Source organism: Schistocerca nitens, chromosome 4 (genome assembly GCF_023898315.1).
Source record: "Schistocerca nitens isolate TAMUIC-IGC-003100 chromosome 4, iqSchNite1.1, whole genome shotgun sequence".
NCBI classification, from domain to species: Eukaryota; Metazoa; Arthropoda; class Insecta; order Orthoptera; family Acrididae; genus Schistocerca; species Schistocerca nitens.
The window spans coordinates 54,862,941-54,869,393 of NC_064617.1; the positions used below are offsets into that span (position 1 = coordinate 54,862,941).

A 6,453-nucleotide genomic window follows, 5' to 3' on the forward strand; every position below is an offset into this window, starting at 1 on the left:
ATCAGTACCCAGGACAACCACCTCTGGCCGTCATAACGGCCTTGATACACCTGGGCATTGAGTCAAACAGAGCTTGGATGGAGTGTACAGCTACAGCTGCCCATGCAGCTTCAACACGATACCACAGTTCATCAGGAGTAGATGGTGGTGGTGGTGGTGGTTAGTGTTTAAGGTCCCGTCATTAGAGACGGAGCGCAAGCTCGGGTTAGGGAAGGATTGGGAAGGAAATCGGCCGGGCCCTTTCAAAGGAACCATCCCGGCATTTGCCTGAAACGATTTAGGGAAATCACGGAAGACCTAAATCAGGATGGCCGGAGACGGGATTGAACCGTCGTCCTCCCGAATGCGAGTCCAGTGTGCTAACCACTGCACCACCTCGCTCGGTCATCAGGAGTAGAGACTGGCGTATTGTGACGAGCCAGTTGCTCGGCCACCATTGACCAGACGTTTTCAGTTGCTGAGAGATCTGGAGAATGTGCTGGCCAAGGCAGCAGTCGAACATTTTCTGTATCCAGAAAGGCCCATACAGCACCTGCAACATGCGGTCGTGTATTATCCTGCTGAAATTTAGGGTTTCGCAGGGATCGAATGAAGGGTAGAGCCACGGGTCGTAACACATCTGAAGTATAACGGCCACTGTTCAAAGTGCCGTTAATGCGAACAAGAGGTGACAGAGACGTGTAACCAATGGCACCCCATACCACCACGCTGGGTGATACGCCAGTATGGCCGTGACGAATACTCGCTTCCAGTGTGTGTTCACCGCGATGTCACCAAACACGGATGAGACCATCATGATGCTGTAAACAGAACCTGGATTTATGCGAAAAAATGACGTTTTGCCATTCGTGCACCCAGGTTCGTCGTCGAGTACACCATCGCAGGCGCTCCTGTCTGTGATGCAGTATCAAGGGTAACCACAGCCATGGCCTCCATGCTGATAGTCCATGCTGCTGCATACGTCGTCATGCAGATGGTTGAAGTCTTGCAAACGTCCCCATCTGTTGACTCAAGTATCGAGACGTGGCTGCACGATCCGTTATAGCCATGCGTATAAGATGCCTATTGTAGTAACCACAACCAACACCGGGAACGCCTTGGGCTGCGTATCGGAGCCGCCAGGCGGGGAAGCCGCACCACCGGGTAAACGCAGGACGAGTCGGACGACAGACCAACGACAACTGACAACAATCGACCACGACCGACTATGAGCGACACAAGAAGGAAGAGATAGACAACTGTGGCTTGTGGAAACCACAACACCAAACACCTAACGTAAATCCACTTGGAACCAGAGCCAGGCAAATGTCAACAGCGAGCAACGACCAGAACGCAGTACCGCCGAGATAGAAACGAAATCCAGAGCGAGTACGAGACCGACTGGACTAGGTATTTTTTTTCCTTCATTGTTATTTTTAAACCTGTTTACAGGCAGGCCAGCAGCAGCATACTACGCCGCTCTTTGGTGTCAGAGAAACACAAAACATACAAATTAAGACATTGAGAGAAAAAATATGGTATACTTAGAAATGGAGACAAACACTCTTTAAAATACATGGAGCCGTTCACGGGCGTAGAGTCCAAGATAAAAGTTGTTCAGACACTTGGACACAGACAGAGACGAAAATTGTCACACGCGAAAGTAGGTGCACAAAACGAATAACACTGAACCACTTAAGCACAAAACGACGGCACACACAGAACACGAGGCGTTGATCTCCGGCGCGCGAATGTTCACTAACCGTGTACGAGTCCGGGGCCCTGCCAAGAGAGGAGGAGGGAGGGTGGGAGAGGGGAGAGCAGATGCCATGGGCAGGGGCGATAGGGGGAAGGGAGGAAGGGGGAGGGGAAGCCCGGGGGAAGACGGGTGGAGGGATGGGATGGGGAAACGGAAAGAGAAGGGAGGAGGGGTGAGGGGAAGCCCGGGGGAAGACGGGTGGAGGGATGGGATGGGGAAACAGAAAGAGAAGGGAGGGAGGGTGCCTTGACGAAAGGACACAGGAAGTGCGGGGGAGGATCAAAGTTGATAGGAGTGGTAGATGGAGGGGAGGAGGACATCATCAGGGAGGGGGAGCTGGCGGAAGCCTCCTTGGGAGAGGGTAAGGAGGGTGGAGAGATGGAGACTGGGTGGGACGTGGGAATACAGGCATGGCAGCGGGCGTGGGTGGGAGAAGATGGGCGAGACAAGCGGGTGAGGAGGATCGAGTTTGCGTGAGGTGTACAGGATCCGTATCCTTTCAAGGAAAAGGAGGAGGTGGGGGAATGGAAGGAGATCATACAGGATCCGCGTGGGGAAGGGGAGACGGATGCGATAGGCGAGGCCGAGAGCATGGCGTTCAAGGATTAGAAGGGATTTATAAAAGGTAGGGGGGGGGGGCGGAGATCCAGGCCAGATGAGTGTAACAAAGGATAGGGCGGATGAGGGATTTATAGGTGTGGAGGATGGTGGAGGGGTCCAGACCCCACGTATGGCCGGAAAGGAGCTTGAGCGTGCCTTTGCTTGGATTGTCCAGAGATGGGGAGTCCCGGAGAAACGACGGCCGAGGGTGACGCCAAGGTACTTAAGGGTGGGACTGAGGGCGATAGGAGGGCCATAGATGGTGAGATAGAAATCAAAGAGGCGGAAGGAAGGGGTGGTTTTGACTACAATGAGCGCCTGGGTTTTGGAGGGATTGACCTTGAGCAACCACTGGTTGCACGAAGCGGTGAACCGGTTTAGATGGGATTGGAGAAGGTGTTGGGAGCGCTGAAGGTTGGGGGCAATGGCAAGGAAGGCGGTATCAAGGGCAAACTGGAGAAGGTGGACGGGGGGTGACGGCGGCGGCATGTCCGCCGTATACAAAAGGTACAGAAGGGGGGAGAGGACGGAGCCTTGGGGCACACCGACGGAGGGGAAAAAGGTGTAGGAATTCGTGTTATGGGTGGTGACGCAGGAAGGACGGTGGGAGAGAAAGGAGCCAATCAGACGGACGTAGTTAATGGGAAGGGCGAAGGTTTGGAGCTTGAGGAGAAGCCCGGAATGCCACACGCGGTCATAAGCACGTTCAAGGTCCAGGAAGAGGAAGATTGCAGAGCAAAGGGAATTAAGCTGGTCGGAAAGGAGATGAGTGAGGTGAAGGAGAAGGTCGTCGGAAGAGAAGGATGGCCGAAAGCCACACTGGGTAACGGGAAGGAGGCGGTGCTGGCTGAGATGCTGGTGGATGCATCGGATGAGGATGGATGACAGGACCTTGCTGAAGACCGAGGTAAGGCTGATGGGACGGTAGGAGGAGACAGCGGACGGCGGTTTGCCAGGTTTAAGGAACATCAGGATACGGGAGGTTTTCCACAGGTCGGGGTAGTAACCGGTGGATAGGATTACATTGTAGAGCCTGGCCAGAGTGGAGAGGAAAGCGACAGGAGCTTCACGAAGGTGACGACTGGACTAGGGCAGAGCGGGTCCCTATATACGAAACCGGAGGGAGCGGCTATTGGCCGCTGTCTGCACGTGGCATAGCGGTGGCGCCCTCGCTGCGCGAGAGCCGCTGCGCAGAATAGCCGCCGCGGAGGAGGAGCCCTCTATGGGCTGACCACGTCCATTTGTTCTGCCGCGTGTTCGACTTCCGCGGCGGAAGGTACTAGACCAATCATCTCGACTGCTAGTGATACGAGGCCGTTGGGATCGAGCACGGCGTTCCGTATTACCCTCCTGAACCCACCGATTCCATATTCTGCTAACAGTCATTGGATCTCGACCAACGTGAAGAGCAATGTAGCGATACGATAAACCGCAATCGCGGTAGCCTACAATGCGACCTTTATCAAAGTCGGAAAAGTGATGGTACGTATTTGTTCTCCTTACAGGAAGCATCACAACAACGTTTCACCAGGCAACGCCGGTCAAGTGCTGTTAGTGTATGAGAAATCGGTAGGAAACTTTCCTCATGTCAGCACGTTGTAGGGGTCGCCACCGGCACCGACCTTGTATGAATGCTCTGAAAAGCTAATCATTTGCATATCACAGCATCTTCTTCCCGTCGGTTAAATTTCGCGTTTGTAGCATGTCAACTTCGTGGTGTAGCAATTTTAGTGGCGAGTAGTATGGATGTAGAAAAGTAATAAGAAGAGATTAGAAGGAGGTCACAAAGGCTTGCATTATCAGCCATAGCATGATGGCCGCAGTTTGACGACACGTGAGTCAGAATAACATGATGCCTAATACGACTGGGAGGCGAGGCTAGCTGCACTCAGCATAAATCTGCGCCGTGCACATCAGTGTCATTACACCAGGAATAGTATCTTGCTACTAGCGACATGACTAGGTGCCAGGGTTTAGTGAAACCAACGCTAATTGGAACGATACAAATATGTCTGAATTTTGAAGGAGAGATATTTCTTTCACCAGCAGCACGACCACAGCGCCATAGGCACGCTCGACAGCGAGAGTACTGGACATCGCCAGCAGCGGCCATGGTTTCGAGCCCAGGTTGCACCAGCTGACGCCAGCACTGGGCTCCTAGTGGGACTTTGTGCCCTTCACCATCAACTTGCCGCCCGCAGCTACTGCTGCCAGCAGCCCCTGCCAGAAGGCAGCGGGACGAATCCCACGTAAAGCAGTCTCCACACAATGGCCACAGTGAACGCCTGTGCGGCCCGAGCAACTGCTCCAGCCGCCGCAGCTGACTGAGAAGAAGCGCGCCACGTGTGACAAAGCAGGTTTGGCACCCACCATCCTGCCTTCGTCCTTTATACTTCTAATTACAATAGCTAGGATCTATACTGGTTTGTTTTTCTTGTCTTGCTGTTATTCTTCCCAACGTCTTTGATGACAGACCCCGTTATCTGAGCTCACGTTATATACATTTACAAACTAAATTACTTTGCCCTCTAAAACCTATTCATGCAGATTATGCAATTCACTGTTCTGAATTTCTTGTATTAATTAGTCTTGCTGGAAATGATGTTTTTTAAATGTATCTGCATTTCAAAGTTTTCGATCTAGAAGTGGGCTAATTAATAATTTCAGGAAATTATATTATCTCAAACCAAATTAATTCAGGTGATGTAATTAATTGAAGATTTCAACAAGCCCAGATTTTCAGCTCATATTGTGACTAAACCACTACAAAATTTCTGGAATACGTTAACATAATGATGTTGGGCTAAATTTTGTGAACCCAACGACACCGATAACATTTAATTCCTATAATTAAGAACTGCGTAATTTTTAATATTCAAATTTACTAATCAAAATGGATGCCATCCCCAAAACTCATGAATTTCCACAGCGTAAGCATAACTTGACCCTGTATATTTCAACAGCTAGTGCTCATATCGCTAATTTGATAAACAAAGTCTGACAGTAATTATTACATCTGTTTCAAAAGGAATGATTCTACCTAGGCAAATTTCAAATAATAACCAAATAACCAAAATCAGAAACATTATAGCGCACTCCTCTATAAGTATGAAACGCGCGCAGTTCCGTCATTACGCTGCTAATTTTTCTTGGAGTTATGTGTTGGTCAGGTGGATTCTCAGTATACTCTAGTCTTGTAGTTTAAACTATCCTCGGGATTATTCGAGGATATGAGCAGTACTAATGGAATTAGTGATAGACTTAACAAGCAACATTCGTAAAAAATGCCACTGTACCTGAACTACTATTACCATCATTCCGTGTGCCTTATAGACAATTTCTTGATCTGCTACAGAAAAGTTACTTTGTGTGCCAATTAATTCATGATTGTCATCCCTCTGGCGGAATATAAAAGTCATCCATTAAGGAGGAGACGTTCTTAAACATTTTTGACCTGTAGTGAAGCCCGCTTGATAGGAATGAAACCCTGCAAATAAATATGCGAAGTGATTTTGTATGAAGATTTGAAAAGGACTACTGGACTTCTCTTTTTATTTATTGAAAGATAGAATTTCAGCTCGCCGAGAGGCATCATTAATCTACAAGTTGGTCCCCGTTGTATCCTTACTTCTGGTACCCCGTTGTAAGAACAATATCAGGCTTGATACGACAGTGTGTAGAAGTGCTTTTCATGAAATGCGATACTAGTGGTGTTTACGTAAGAGTCTGTAGAGCAGTGAGGAACAATACAAAAAGTGGTATAGTGTTTATGAACAAGCGAGTGCTGAGAACATAATGTAACGAAGTGACTTTTAGCGGAGTATTAGTGGAAGCTTACATTAATGACTTACCTATAAGGCACTTTAGACGGGAACTTCAAAAACATTCAAGTGACTGTTAGTGGAATGAACAATCTTGCAGAGAACAAGAACGTAGCTGAGTAAAACGTGGTAGGAGGTTGGAAATTTTTGGAACAATGTGACTGTTTTGGGAGGTAACTGGAGGTGGACTACGAGACGGAGCAACAGACGAGAACCATTGAAATTATGAACAACAGGACTGGTCTGTAGAACAAGCGACGCTGGATACTGAGGTGACTTAAAGTGCAGCCATCT

At 49.2% G+C, this 6,453-nt stretch overlaps 1 non-coding gene across 1 annotated transcript; it reads right to left on the bottom strand.

Annotated features, from left to right (window-relative positions):
- Positions 1–308: 308 nt before the first annotated feature.
- Trnaa-cgc (transfer RNA alanine (anticodon CGC)) lies at positions 309–381 on the bottom strand. Its single transcript has one exon. It is a non-coding gene; the product is annotated as a tRNA-Ala (tRNA).
- Positions 382–6,453: the final 6,072 nt, after the last annotated feature.